The 13,643-nt window shown below is 33.2% G+C and overlaps 1 pseudogene; it reads right to left on the minus strand.

Moving 5' to 3' along the window:
• Positions 1-9,480, minus strand: part of LOC131411198 (glucose-6-phosphate 1-dehydrogenase-like) — a 48,710-nt pseudogene extending 39,230 nt beyond the window's left edge.
• Between the last annotated feature and the right edge of the window lie 4,163 nt (positions 9,481-13,643).

Genomic DNA, 13,643 nt, shown 5'->3' on the forward strand with positions numbered 1-13,643 from the left:
AAAGTAAATTTGTTTTACAGAAGAATTTTTTTGCTTGTCACTTATCATTGACTTAGAGTTTAAATGTATGTTTAGATTAATAGAAGCAATAAGGATAAGTCAATAATAATTTTCATAAAATTTTTAAAAACATTAACAGCTCAGAGAAATCATTAGAACAACAAGATCAATGAAATGATGGTGGATAATATCAGGGAAAACAATATTTTTAAAAACTTGGAAAAATGATTTTTAAATTAAAATTAAATTTAAACCAAAATTATTTTTTAATTAAAAATCATTTTATTTTGATTTCTTTCTTGTTCCTTTCTCTAGCATCTGAAAATCCCTCTGTGATTGGGTTATAAAATCCAAGGAAGTCTAAGAAAGGAACATTAAAAAATACTTAATTAAAGGCTCACTGACCACTGAAAAGTTGCAAGATAACATAAAACAAAAATAGCTAATCAATATTCTTCAAACGTGTTGAGGTCATAAAAGACCAGGAACGATTGAGGATCTGTTATTGTTTGATTTTTGAATTTTATTTTATTTTATTTTTTTGCTGAGGAAGATTTTCCCTGAGCTAACATCTGTGCCACATATTTTATATGTGGGTTGCCGCCACAGCATGGCTGTGGATGAGTGGTGTAGGTCCAGGCCCGGGAACCAAACACGAGCTGCCAAAGCAGAGCGCCCTGAACTTAACCATTAAGCCACTGAGCCATCCCCTGATTTTTAAATTTTAAACACATTATTCATTCATTCATTAAACCTACCATATACTGTCCTTTTTTTATGGTGCTATATTTGCTAATATTTTGTTCCGAATGTTTGCATTCGTGCTTATATTTGTACTTCATTTTCTTTTCTTGTATTGTCCTTCTCTCTTCTTGGTATTGAGATGATGCTGGCTTCAACAAGTGAGTTGAAAAGCATTCCCTCCTTGTTTATGAAAGGGCTTGTACACTATTGGTTTTACTTCTTCCACAAATATTACGTAGAACTCACCTGTGAAACTGGTAGAGTTTTCTGTGTGAAAAGATTTTTAAATATTAATTCAATTTCTTTAGAAATGTAAGGCTATTTAGATTTTCTATTTCTTTTGGGGCCAGCTTTGGTAAGTTGTGTTTTTCAGGAGTTATTTTTATATCATCTTATTTGTCCCATTTATTTTCAAAAAAGTTGTTCATGTGATCATATTTTATCATTATAAAATCTAAAATATGAAACAATGCCTCTTTTATCATTCCTGACATGGGTAAATTTTTTTGTCTTTTGATTTTTTTCCTGTTTGTCATAGTTAGAAGTCTGCAGCCATCTCTTACAGATATCAAATATTAGCTTTTTATGTTTTTTCTATTATTTTTTTGATTTTCTATTTTATTGATTTCTGTTCTTCATTGTTTCCTTTCTCTTGCTTAATTTGGTTTTAATTAGCTCTGTTTTCTAGCTCTGAAGGAGAAACCTTAGATCATTGATCTTTTTATTTGTGTATTATTATTAACTAACCTGAGTTGGAAAAACTCACTCTTCCTCCTGTATGTTTGTCCTTCACTCTTACACTGCTATCACACTCACAATACTGCTGACACCAAATGTGTGTTTTTTCCCCCCCACACCAAGCAATTCTGTGACATCAGCTGAGTGTCCTATAATTTAACTCAGTTCTGACACTATATACCTGAACATAGTGTCAGATCCACCAGGTTAAGGGCTCAGCCCCACAAGATTGCCATCCCCCTTCAGATGCCACTTGCAAGTCCCAGATTGTCACCTGCTCTTCTCACTGACTGGCTGTAAATCAGGGTTCCCATAGCCCCCTCCTTGGGTTTGATCATTTGCTAGCATGGCTCACAGAACTCAGGGAAACAGTTTACTTACTGTCTACCAATTTATTATGAAAGGATATGATAGAGGATGCAGAATGAATATTCCAAATGGAAGAGATGCATAAGGCAAGCTATGTGGGAAGGAGCGCGGAGCTTCCCTGCCATCTTGAGGTGCACTGTTCTACCAGCATTTCCACGTATTCACCAACTTGGAAGCTCTCTGAACCTCATACTATTGATATGTTTATGGAGGTTTCCCCACATAGGCATTATCAATTATTAACTCCATTTCTAGCTCCTCTCCCCTCTATGGAGAATGGGAAGTGGGGCTGAAAATTCCAAGCTTCTAATCATGGCTTGCTCTTTTTGGTGACCAGCCCCATCCAGGAGCCATCCAGGAGCTGACCTAGAGTTGCCTCATTAGAACAAAAGATACTCTTATCACCCAGGAAATTCCAAGGGATTTAGGAGCTTGGTGTCAAGAACCAAGGACAGAGACCAATATATATATATATATATTTTCTATTATATCATATAACCTTATTCAAATTTCCTCATTTTTTAAAAAGTCCTTTTTATGTTCCAGGAATCTATCCAGGTACCACATTAAATTTAGGCACCACAACTCATTGGTCTCTTCTTGATTGTGCCAGTTTCTATAGACTGTTCTTGTTTTTGATGTTCTTGACATTTTTTAGGAGTACTGACCATATATTTTGTATATTATCCCTATATTTGTATTCATCTGATGTTTTTCTTATAATTAGACTGGAGGCATGTCTTTTTCAAAGGAAGACTATAGAGCTAAAGTGCCATTATCATCACTTCAAGGATACCTGCTATCAGCATGATTTATTACTGTTGATGTTAAGCTTCACCACCTGGCTTTTATCAAGTTAGTCAGATTTCTCCACTGTAGAGTTCTTCTTTTGTTTCTTCCTTATATAATGTATTCTTTTCAGGGAAGTTATTTTGCGAATCCCACACTTAAGGAGTGGGGAGTTATGCTCTACCTACTTGAGAAAAGAGTATCTACATTAATTTTTAGGAATTCTCCTATATGAGAGATTTAGCTACTCCTTCCATTTATTTATTTTAATCTTTTATTTCTATCAGTATGGACTCATGGACATTTATTTTATACTTGTTTTTTTTAATCCAGTACTATTTGACTCATTCTCTTTCTCAAGTGTTTCAGCTTTGGCCATTGTGAGAACTTTTATTGGCTCCTGTGCTCTTTGACATTTTTTAAAGCAATTTCTTACTGTTTTGCACTACAAGTGCTCCAGGCTTATTTTGTATATTTTCTCTCCCAGTCCTAGAATCAGCCATTTCTCCAATAAGCCCTAGGTTGTTTTTTTTTTTTCCTTTTTTTTTGGAAACTGGTGTTAGACTTGAAGATCTGGATGCTTGGTGTGTTTATTACTACTAGGCTGTCATTGCTTCTGCATTACATCAGGTTATAGTAAGGAAATATATGTGCATATTCATACCTGTGTATATACACATATCGGTAAATATTTCTACATGTGACTATCTATACCTATATAAAGCTACACATGAGTTTATTCTGATGTCTCCAACTCTAGTCCATTACCATATGGATCATTCTAGCATCCTCACCTTGCTTATTTATAAATTCCCACTCCAACAGTGAAAAACCTGGCTCCCACAAGCCATAACACATTTTCTTAATTTTTCAATTCAAATATCTATGTATAGCAGGATTAGGATTGTTAACTCATTCTTCCATGGAAAACAACTTTATCAGCAGAGTACGGTACTTATCTACACTTCCTTATGCCTTACTTAGACTTACAGACTCCTGTCATTTCCAAAGCACTTATTAATCCTGCCCCCTCCAGTTAAGTTGCCTCATACATTTGTAATACATTTACATTATTTTCTCACATTTTGCATTCCATCAGAAGATTCTCCAGCCTGCTAAATGAATTTTTAAATTTTCGTACATTAGTGTTCACTCTTTGAGCTGTAAAGTTCTATGGGTTTGACACATGCATAGTATAAGATATATACTATTACTATATCATACAATAAGTTTTACTAGCCTAAAAAAATAACAATCTGTGTTTCACCATTTACCTCTCCCTCCAAACGCCTTGCAACTACTGATCATTTGTATCATCTCTAGTTTTACCTTTTACAGAGTTGGCATTATCTAGTATGTAGCTTTTCAGACTGGCTTCTTTCACTTAGCAATGTGCATTTAAGATTCAGTATGTCTCTTTGTGGTTTAATAACTCATTTCTTTTAATTGATGAACAATATTCCATTGTGTGGATGTACCACAATTTTTATTCGTTCACCTATTAAAAGATATCTTGGCTGCTTCCAGTTTTTGCAATTATGCATAAAGCTACTATAAATATTCATCTGCAATGTTTCATGTGGATGTAAGTTTTCAAATCTGTTAGGTAAATACCTAGGAGCACGACTACTGGATCCCATGGTAAGCTTTGTAAGAAAGTGACAAAATGCCTTTCAAAGTTGCTCTACCATTTTGAAATCCCTGTAGCAACACATGAGATTTCCTGTTGTTCCACATCCTTGTCAGTATGTGATATTGTCAGATTTTTGGACTTTACTTATTCTAATGTTTGTAGTGATATCTCATTGTTTTAATTTGCAGTTCCCTAGTGAAAAGTGATGTTAAGTATCTTTTCATATGCTTTTTGGACTTTTGTCAGTATTCTTAGATGTGGTGTCTGTTCAGAGTTTTTGCTCATTTTTAATTGGTTGTTTATTTTCTTATTTTTATTTTTAAGAAATCTTTGCATATTTTGGATACAAATCCTGTATTGGATATATGTTTTGCAAATATTTTCTCCCAGTCTGTGATTGTCTTTTCATTCTTGTAACAGTACCTTTTAGAGAATGAAATTTTTAATTTTAATAATGTTCAAGTATCAGTTTTTTCTTTCATGGGTTGTATTTTTGGTGTTGAATCTAAAATCCCATCAACAAACCCAAGGTCCCATAGATTTTTTCTTCTAGAAGTTTTATAGTTTTGCACTTGACATTTTGGGATTTGATCCATTTTGAGTTATTTTTTGTGAAAGTTTTAAGGTCTCTGTCTAGTTTCTTTATTTTTATAATATCTGCATATCTAATTATTTCAGCAACATTTTAAAAAGATCATCTTTTCTCTGTTGACTGGGCATTGTTCCTTTGCCAGACACAAAAGTTGACTATATTTGTGTTGGTCTATTTCTGTGCTCTCTATTCTGTTCTATTGCTATATGTGTTTATACTTAACACCAATACCACACTGTCTTGATTATTGTAGTTTCATAGTAAGTTTTGATATCAGGTAGTGTCTTTTTCCTTTGTTGTTGTTCTTTAGTATTGTATTGTCTATTCTAGGTCTTTTGCCTTTCCTTATAAGCTTTACAATCATTTTGTTTATACTTGCAAAATAGCTTCCTGAGAATTTTGATTAGGATTGCAATGAATAAGACAAATAGGGAAGAACTGACATCTTATCGATATTAAGTCTTCCAATTCATTTATCCATTTATTTAGGTCTTTGATTTCCTTCATTAGTGTTTTGTGATTTTCTGCATATAGATTCTGTACATGTTTTGTTAGCTTTATACCTATCTATTTCATCTTTTGATGTTATTGTACTTGTTCTTGTTTTACTAAATTCAAATTTCAATAGTTTATTGCTATATAGAAAAGCAATTGAGTTTTATCAACTTTGTAACCTGCAAACTTATTATAAACATTTATTATTTCCAGGAGTATTTTTTTGATATATTCTTTGGCATTTTCTACATAGGGCATAATGTCATTTGTAGATAAAGACAGTTACTTTTTTCCTTTCCAAGATGTATTTATATTATTTCCTTTCTTTTCTGACTACGCTAGCTAGGACTTCCAGTTAAGATGTTGAGTGAGGGTAGTGAGAAATGATATCTTTGCTTTGTTCTCAATATTAGGAGGAAAGTATCTGGTTCCTCACCATTAATGATGATGTTAGCTGTTAGATTGTTTTAGAGGTTCTTTAACAAGTTGAGGAAGTTGTCCTATAATCCTAGTTTTGTGAGAACTTTTACCATGATTGGATGTTGATCTTTTGCCAAATAATCTTCCTGTGTCAATTTATGATGGTATAATTTTTCTTCTTTTGCTTGGGATTTGGTGTATTACACTGACAGATTTCAACAAACTTAAGCAAAACTTATCAAATTTAAGCAAACTTGCACACCTAGATTAAAAATCACTTTATCGTGATTGATAATTCTTTTTATACATTGTAGATTTGATTTCCTAATGTTTGTTGAAGATTTTTGCATCTATGTTCGTGAGACATATTGGTCTGTAGTTTTCATTTCTTGTAATGTGTTTATCAGAATTTATTATTCTAGTAATGCTAGCCTTATAGAACAACTTAGTGTTTCCTCTGCTTCTATTTTCTGAAATACATTTTGGAGAATTTTTTTATTTTTTAATTATTATTATTATTTTTAATATTAATTATAAATATAAATTATAGTGTATATTTATATTTAATTTATTATATTATATTTATAATATATTAATTTATATTTGAAAATAATTATAATTATTAATATAAAAATTATAAAATAATTATAATTAATATTAATAATTAAATTATTATTTAATTTTGTTCCAAAAATGTTTGGTACTGTTCACAAGTGAATCTGTCTTGTCCTGTTGTCTTTTTTGGAAAGGTTATCAATTATTGTTTCAATTTCTTTAATAGGTTTAGGCCTATTTCAATTATCTATTCCTCCTTGTATAAGTTTTGGTAGGTTGTGTCTTTCAAGAAATTGATCTATTTTATCTAAGTAATCAAATTTGTGGGCACTGAGTTGTTCATAGTGTCCTTTTTTTTTATCCTTTTTATGTCCATGGGATCAGTAGTAGTGACCCCTCTTTCATTTCTGTTAGTAATTTGTGCCCTCTCTTTCTCTTAGTTAGCCTGGCTAAAGTCTTTTCAGTTTTAATGATCTTTTCAAAGACACTGATTTGGTTTCATCAATTTTCTTTATTGTTTTCTTGTTTTCAGTTTTATTGATTTCTGCTCTGTATTATTCACATTTTTCCAGTTTTATTGATATAAATGACATACAGTGTTGTATTAATTTAAGATATACGATATAATGATTTGATATATGTATATTTTGCAGAATAATTACCACAATAAGTTTAGTTAACATCCATCATATCACATAGTTACAAAATTTTTTTCTCGTGATGAGATCTTTTAAGATGTACTCTCTTAGCAACTTTCAAATCTATAAATCAATATTGTTAACTACAGTTACCATGCAGTACATTATACTCCCAGGACTTGTTTATCTTGTAACTGGACGTTTGTACCTTTTGAACACCTTCAGTAGTTCTCCACTCCCTAACAACCAACAATCTGTTCTCTATTTTTGTGAGTTCATTTTTTTTAGATTCCACATATAAATGAGATCATACCGTATTTGTCTTTTTTGTTGGACTGATTTCACTTAGCATAATGCTCTCAAGGTCCCTCCATGTTGTCACTAATGGCAGGATGTCCTTCTTTTTTATGGCTAGATAATATTCTATTTTATATATATATACACACACACATACACACACACACACACACACACACCCACACACCCACCACGTTTTCTTTATCCAGTCATCCATCCGTGGACACCTAGTTGTTTCCATGTCTTGGCTATTGTAAATAATGCTGCAACAAACATGGAAGGTGCAGATATCTCTTTGAGGTAGTGATTTTGTTTCTTTCAGATATATACCTAGAAGTGGGATTGCTGGATCATATGGTAGTTCTATTTTTAATTTTTTGAGGATCCTCCATACTGTTTTCCATAGTGGCTGCACCAATTTACATTCCCACCACTGCTCTAATTTTTATTGTTTCTTTTTTTTATGCTTTATAGTTTCAAATATATACATTAATGCTATAAATTTCCCTCTAAGTACTGCTTTCAACGCATTCCAAAAATTTTGATAAGTTCTACTTTGATTTTAGTATAGTTCAAAATAAGTTTGTCTTGGCACTCCTTTGAATCATTTTTTATTTAGAAGTGAGTAGTTTAATTTACAAATATTTGGGATTTTACAGCTATCTCTCTGTTATTTATTTTTAATTACTTTTGTTTTGAAAACATTATATATGATTTATATTCTCTTAAATTTATTAAGGTGTGTTTTATGGCCAGAATGTGTTCTGTCTTGATGAATAATCCATGTGAGCATGAAAACAAAGTGTATTCTGCTGCTGTTGTGTGGAGTATTCTATAAATGTCAGCTAGATCACATTGACTCAGGGTATTGTTCAAGTCAGCTGTATCCTTCTTGCTTGATTTATCAATTATTGAGAGTGATGTTGAATCTCCAACTATATAAAATAGATTTGCCTGTTATCCCTTTCAGTCGCATCAGCTTTTGCCTCACATACTTTGATGCTCTGTTGCTAGGTGCACACAAGTTTAGGATTGTTATGTTTTCTGTAGAATTGACCTTTTTATCATTATGTAATGCCCCTCTTTAACTCTGATAATTTTCCTTGATCTGAAGTCTGCTTTGTGTGAAATTAATGTAGCTACTTTGGCTTTCTTTTGATTCGTGTTAGAATGGTATATCCTTCTTAATCTCTTTACTATTGAACCATCTGTATCTTCATATTTATAGTGGGTTTCTTCTAGACAACATATAGTTGGGTCTTTTTTATATACATTTGAACAATCTCTGCCTTTATTTGGTGTAATTACACTGTTGACATTTAAGGTGATTATATAGTTGATTAATAGCTACTGTGTTTTTAATTGCTTTCTTTACATTGCATTTATTCTTTGTTTCTCTTTCCCCTCTTTTTTTCTGCTTTCTTCTGATTTTAATTGAGCATTTCATATGTTTCCATTTTATCTTTTCCTTATTATATCAGTTATACATCTCTTGTTTTATTTTGTTTTAGTGGTTGCCCTTGGGTTTGTAATATGCATTTTTAACTAATCTATGTCTACCTCAAATAAATTCTGTTATTGTAAATCCATCTGTGGTACAGGTTCCTTATAACAGAGTATTCCCAATTCTTTCCTTCCTTCCCTTGTAGCATTACTGTCATTAATTTCTTTTATTCATATGCTATGATCACCTAATATATTATTGTTTTTATTTTATTTTAAACAGTTATTTGTTAGATTAAGAATAGGAAAAATATATTTTACTTTACCTACACTTATGTCTTCTCCAGTACTCTTCCTTTCTTTATGCAGATCCCCGTTTATGCCCTATATCATTTTTTCCTCCTTGAAGAACTTCTTTTAACATTTCTTCCACAGTCTGCTAATCGTGAATTCCCTCATTTTTAGTTTTTCTAATAAGGTGATTATTTCTCCTTCATTTTTGAAAGATAATTGTGTTACCAATTTTGCTTCCCTCTGGTGGGACTTGAACCCACAATCAGACGGGACCCGAGGAAGAGCCCATGGCCGCTGGGCCTTGATCCCACAATCAAACCTTTTCTTCCTCGGAGGGTTCTTTTCTGTTTGGTGTTGTGGATTTGAAATGAAACCGAAGGTGAGCGTTTAACAGCACAAGCTTTATTCAATGGCCAAAGAATGGAAAGGTGGGAATTATGTTCACAAATCAACTTCTCAGCTCTTAGGGTCATCTGGCAGCCGTTATAAGGGGTCAAGGCAATGAAGGGGAGGAATATTCATAGCAATATGGGGAAGTGGGCAGGCTTTTCTGGAGAATGGGGTTGCCACCCACGTTTGGTTCTTATGTGGTTTGTTTCTGTCATTGTCATGGCAGTTGTAAACTGTCTTGGCACCAGTGGGTGTGTTATGTAGCATGATAATGTATTACAATGAGCATATAATGAGCTGAGGGGTCTATGTCAGGTCAAGTCAGACTGCCATGTTGCCTTCAACTGGTTTTAACTTGTTTTGACTATATGTCTCAGCCATCTTCTCCTTCTTCTCTTTGTGGTTTCCTGTAAGCTAAAGATAATATGTTAGGCTTGTTCCAAGCAGGGTTGTGATTAACATCTTATAGGGTCAGTGGTCCAGGTAACAGTTTAACCTGCTATAAAATTCTAGATTGGTGTTTTTAATTTCAACGTTTTACATATTTCATTCGAATGTCTTCTTTCTTTCATGCTTTCTAATAAGAAGTCTGCTATAATTCTTATCCTTGTTCCTTTAAAGTTAAGATATGTTTTTCCTCTGGCTTCTATTGGGATATTCTTGTGTGTCTGTGTTTCTACAATTTCAATGGCATGCCTAGGTGTAGTTTTTTGCTGCTGTTGTTATTTATCCTTTTGTTCTCTGAGCTTTCTTGATCTATGATTGATTGTCTCATTAATTTGGCAAGTTCTTGACCATTAATGATTTAAATATTTCCTCTGTTACTTTCCCTCTTCTTCTGATATTCCAAATACACTTATTTATGCCTTTTGAAATTGCTCTGTAGTTCTTGGATTTTTCTGGGATTTTTTTTCATCTGTTTTCTCTTTCAATTCTGTTTAATAAATTTTACTGACATATTTTCAAGGTCATTGATTCTTTCCTTGGTCCTGTTCAGTCTACTGATGAGCCTATCAGAGACATTCTTTATTTCTGTTACAGTGTTTTGCATTTACTTTAGATTCTTCCTTAACAGTTTCCATCTCTCTACTTATATGCTATATCTATTCTTTTTTTGCTGAGGAAGATTCACCCTGAGCTAACATCCCTGCAAATCTTCCTCTATTTTTTAGTATGTGGGCTGCCAGCACAGCATGGCTACTAACAGAGCCAAGTGGCCAGGGCTGGCCCTACTGCTATATCTATTCTTAAGTGTTGTCTACTTTTTCCATTAGAGTCCTTAACATACTGATCATAGTTCTTGAAATTTCCATGTTTGATAATTCCAAAATCTTTGTTACATCTGAATCTGATTCTTATTCTTGCTTTGTCTCTTCAAACTGTGTTTTTTCTCACCTTTTGGAATGTCTTGTAATTTTTCCATGAAACCTGAACGTGATGTTTTGGGTAATAGAAACTGAGACGTGAGATCTTTAGTGTGACAATTTACATTATCCTGGAGAGAAGTTGAGTATTGTTTAATCTTTGCTATAGCCGAAGATTCCAGAGGCTTCAGATTCCTTTAATGTCCTTGTTTTTGTCTTCTGCCTTGACTTTGGGCCTTTCTGGGCACTCTTCCTAAGAGCAACTGCATGTCACAGCTCTTTCAGTTATGCTCCATTGTTTTTATACAAAAGTCATTTTTCTGTGGTGGTCAGGTGTGCAGAAGGAAAAGCTTTCTATAATCTTATGATTAAACTGATTCTTTTAGTTTTCCTGTGTTTCAGAACTGTGACACTCATAATTATTTTTCCGTTGGTATAGATTCCTTCCCACCCAATCAGCCCTCTGCTGAGATGAAAATGCTAAAAGGGAATAGAGTGGGAGGAAGGCTCTTCCACAGCTGGGATAAGGCTGTGGTAAAATCACTTCCTCTGGAGACTGTGCCTTTGTTATGGAGAAGGCTCTAGGAGTACTTCACAGTAATTACTTTTCTCCTTCCCCTGTCAGAGTCAGGAAGGTAACTTTCTCAGATCTCCACCATGAAACCTCGTGGAAGTCCTGGAGGTAAAATCTGTAAAAGTGTGCAGATACCACCAAGCCTGCTGCTCTCAGGAACTTCTCACTCAAGAGAGTCCACACTCAACCCTCAACAATTTGTCAAAATAATCATTTAAATTTTTCTTCCAGTTTATGGCTCAAACTTCTGCTCCAGTTAAGCAGATCTTTTCTGTGGCTCTCTTGATGTGCCTTTCTCTCCAGATTTATGGATTGTGATTTGTTTTGCAAACTTAGTTCTGAGGGGTCCAAAAATAAAGTAGTTTATTTTATGTGTGATTGGCTTTTTCTTGTTGGTACATTGGAAATGACAACTTTCAAGCTCTTCACATACTGGGACTGAACCCATAAGTCCTGCAGGTCATCGATTAAAACTTTCTTCTCTTCCAAGCTGTTAAAGATCTTCATTTCTTTCTAAACCTTGCTTTTCCTAAATCCCACAAATGTTCATTCTGTATTTTCATATTCTTTCAATTGGTAATATTTTCTAGTGTTACTTGTCATATGTTTTGTGAAATGATTAGGAAGATATATGTTACTGAAATTGCAAATATTGGGGCTTTTCCTCATATTGTATATATTGATTTCTAATTTAATCCTCTGGTTATACTCTTAAGAGTTTGATCTTCTGAAATATAATTTGTTTCTATTTCCCAAAATATGGTCTATCTTGGTGAATATTCCGTGTATAATTTTTTTTAAATGTGTATTCTGGTGCTGTTAGAAGTAGAGATATTTAGGGGCTGGCCTCGTGGCTTAGTGGTTAAGTGCGTGCTCTGCTACTGGTGGCCCGGGTTCAGATCCCGGGCGCACACCGACACACCGCTTGTCCGGCCATGCTGAGGCGGCATCCCACATACAGCAACTAGAAGGATGTGCAACTATGACATACAGCTATCTACTGGGGCCTTGGGGAGAAAAAGGGGGAAAAAAAAAGGGGGTAAGATTGGCAATAGATGTTAGCTCAGGGCCAGTCTTCCTCAGCAAAAAGAGGAGGATTGGCATGGATGTTAGCTCAGGGCTGATCTTCCTCACACACACAAAAAATAAAACAGAAGTAGTAGAGATCTTTAAATGAATTTTGTTCATAGTGTTGTTTAGGTCTTCTATATGGTAACCAATTTATTTTTTAGCTGTTTTATAAATTATTAAGAGATAGTTGATAAATTTTCCCACTGTGATTGAGGATTTATTTAATTTTCTGTTTAGTTTTTGTTCATATATTTGAAACACACACACACACAATCTTCTTGATGAATTAAACCTTTCAAAATAATGAAATATGTCTTGTCAACTTTCTCTAATGGTAATAGCCAAACCAGCTTTCTCATGGTTAGGTTTTGCATTGTAAAACTTTTCTGTCCTTTCCACTTTTTGTTTTCTGTAATAATTAAGGTGCTTGTTTTATAGAAGCATACAACTGGTTTCTGCATTTTTATCCAGTCTCTCAATCTCTGCCTTAAAATAGAAGTATTATGTCCGTTTACAATTTTTTTTTTTTAAACAGTTGGGTTTAGCTCTTGCATTTTACTCTATATTTTCTGTTAACCTATTCTGTTTTTTATTTCTTCATTTATACATTCCTGCCTCCTTTAGCATTGAGTATTATTGTTATTAATATTTTATAATCAATTCTCTCCTATATTGGCTTTTTAGCTATATCTTTGTATTATTTTTAATGATTGCTCAAGGGATTGCAGTAGTATAAGTCTATTTGCACCTTCCATGCTTTGTGCTATTTTTGTCATATATAATATTTGCACATACATTATTAACACCAACATATATGTTATATTTTTTCTTGAGCATTTGTTGACTTTTATCAGAAAAGTTGCAAGAAGTGTATGAAAAGTCTCATAAAACTTCCCCAGATCCAACACTTATTAACATTTTGTTACATTTGCTTTATAATTTCTCTGTATCATTTATGAGTGGATAGTATGCACCAAACTTGTAAGTGCCTCAAACTCAAAATCATGTCACTCACTTAAGAAAAAAGCATAAAGTGGAATGACAATATGGAAAAAGCCATTTGGCAATATATACCCAATGTCATTTTTAAATTATTTAAATCTTACTTTCACTCTATAAATAAATCTTATGAAATTTACCAGGGTTACATGCAAAAATTCAGGTATTTTAACATAACTCTATTTGTCCTAGCTACAAATTAGGAAAATTTAAAGTTAAACAGGATTAAATAAATTAT

The sequence above is a fragment of the Diceros bicornis genome, chromosome 11 (assembly GCF_020826845.1).
Source record: "Diceros bicornis minor isolate mBicDic1 chromosome 11, mDicBic1.mat.cur, whole genome shotgun sequence".
NCBI classification, from domain to species: Eukaryota; Metazoa; Chordata; class Mammalia; order Perissodactyla; family Rhinocerotidae; genus Diceros; species Diceros bicornis.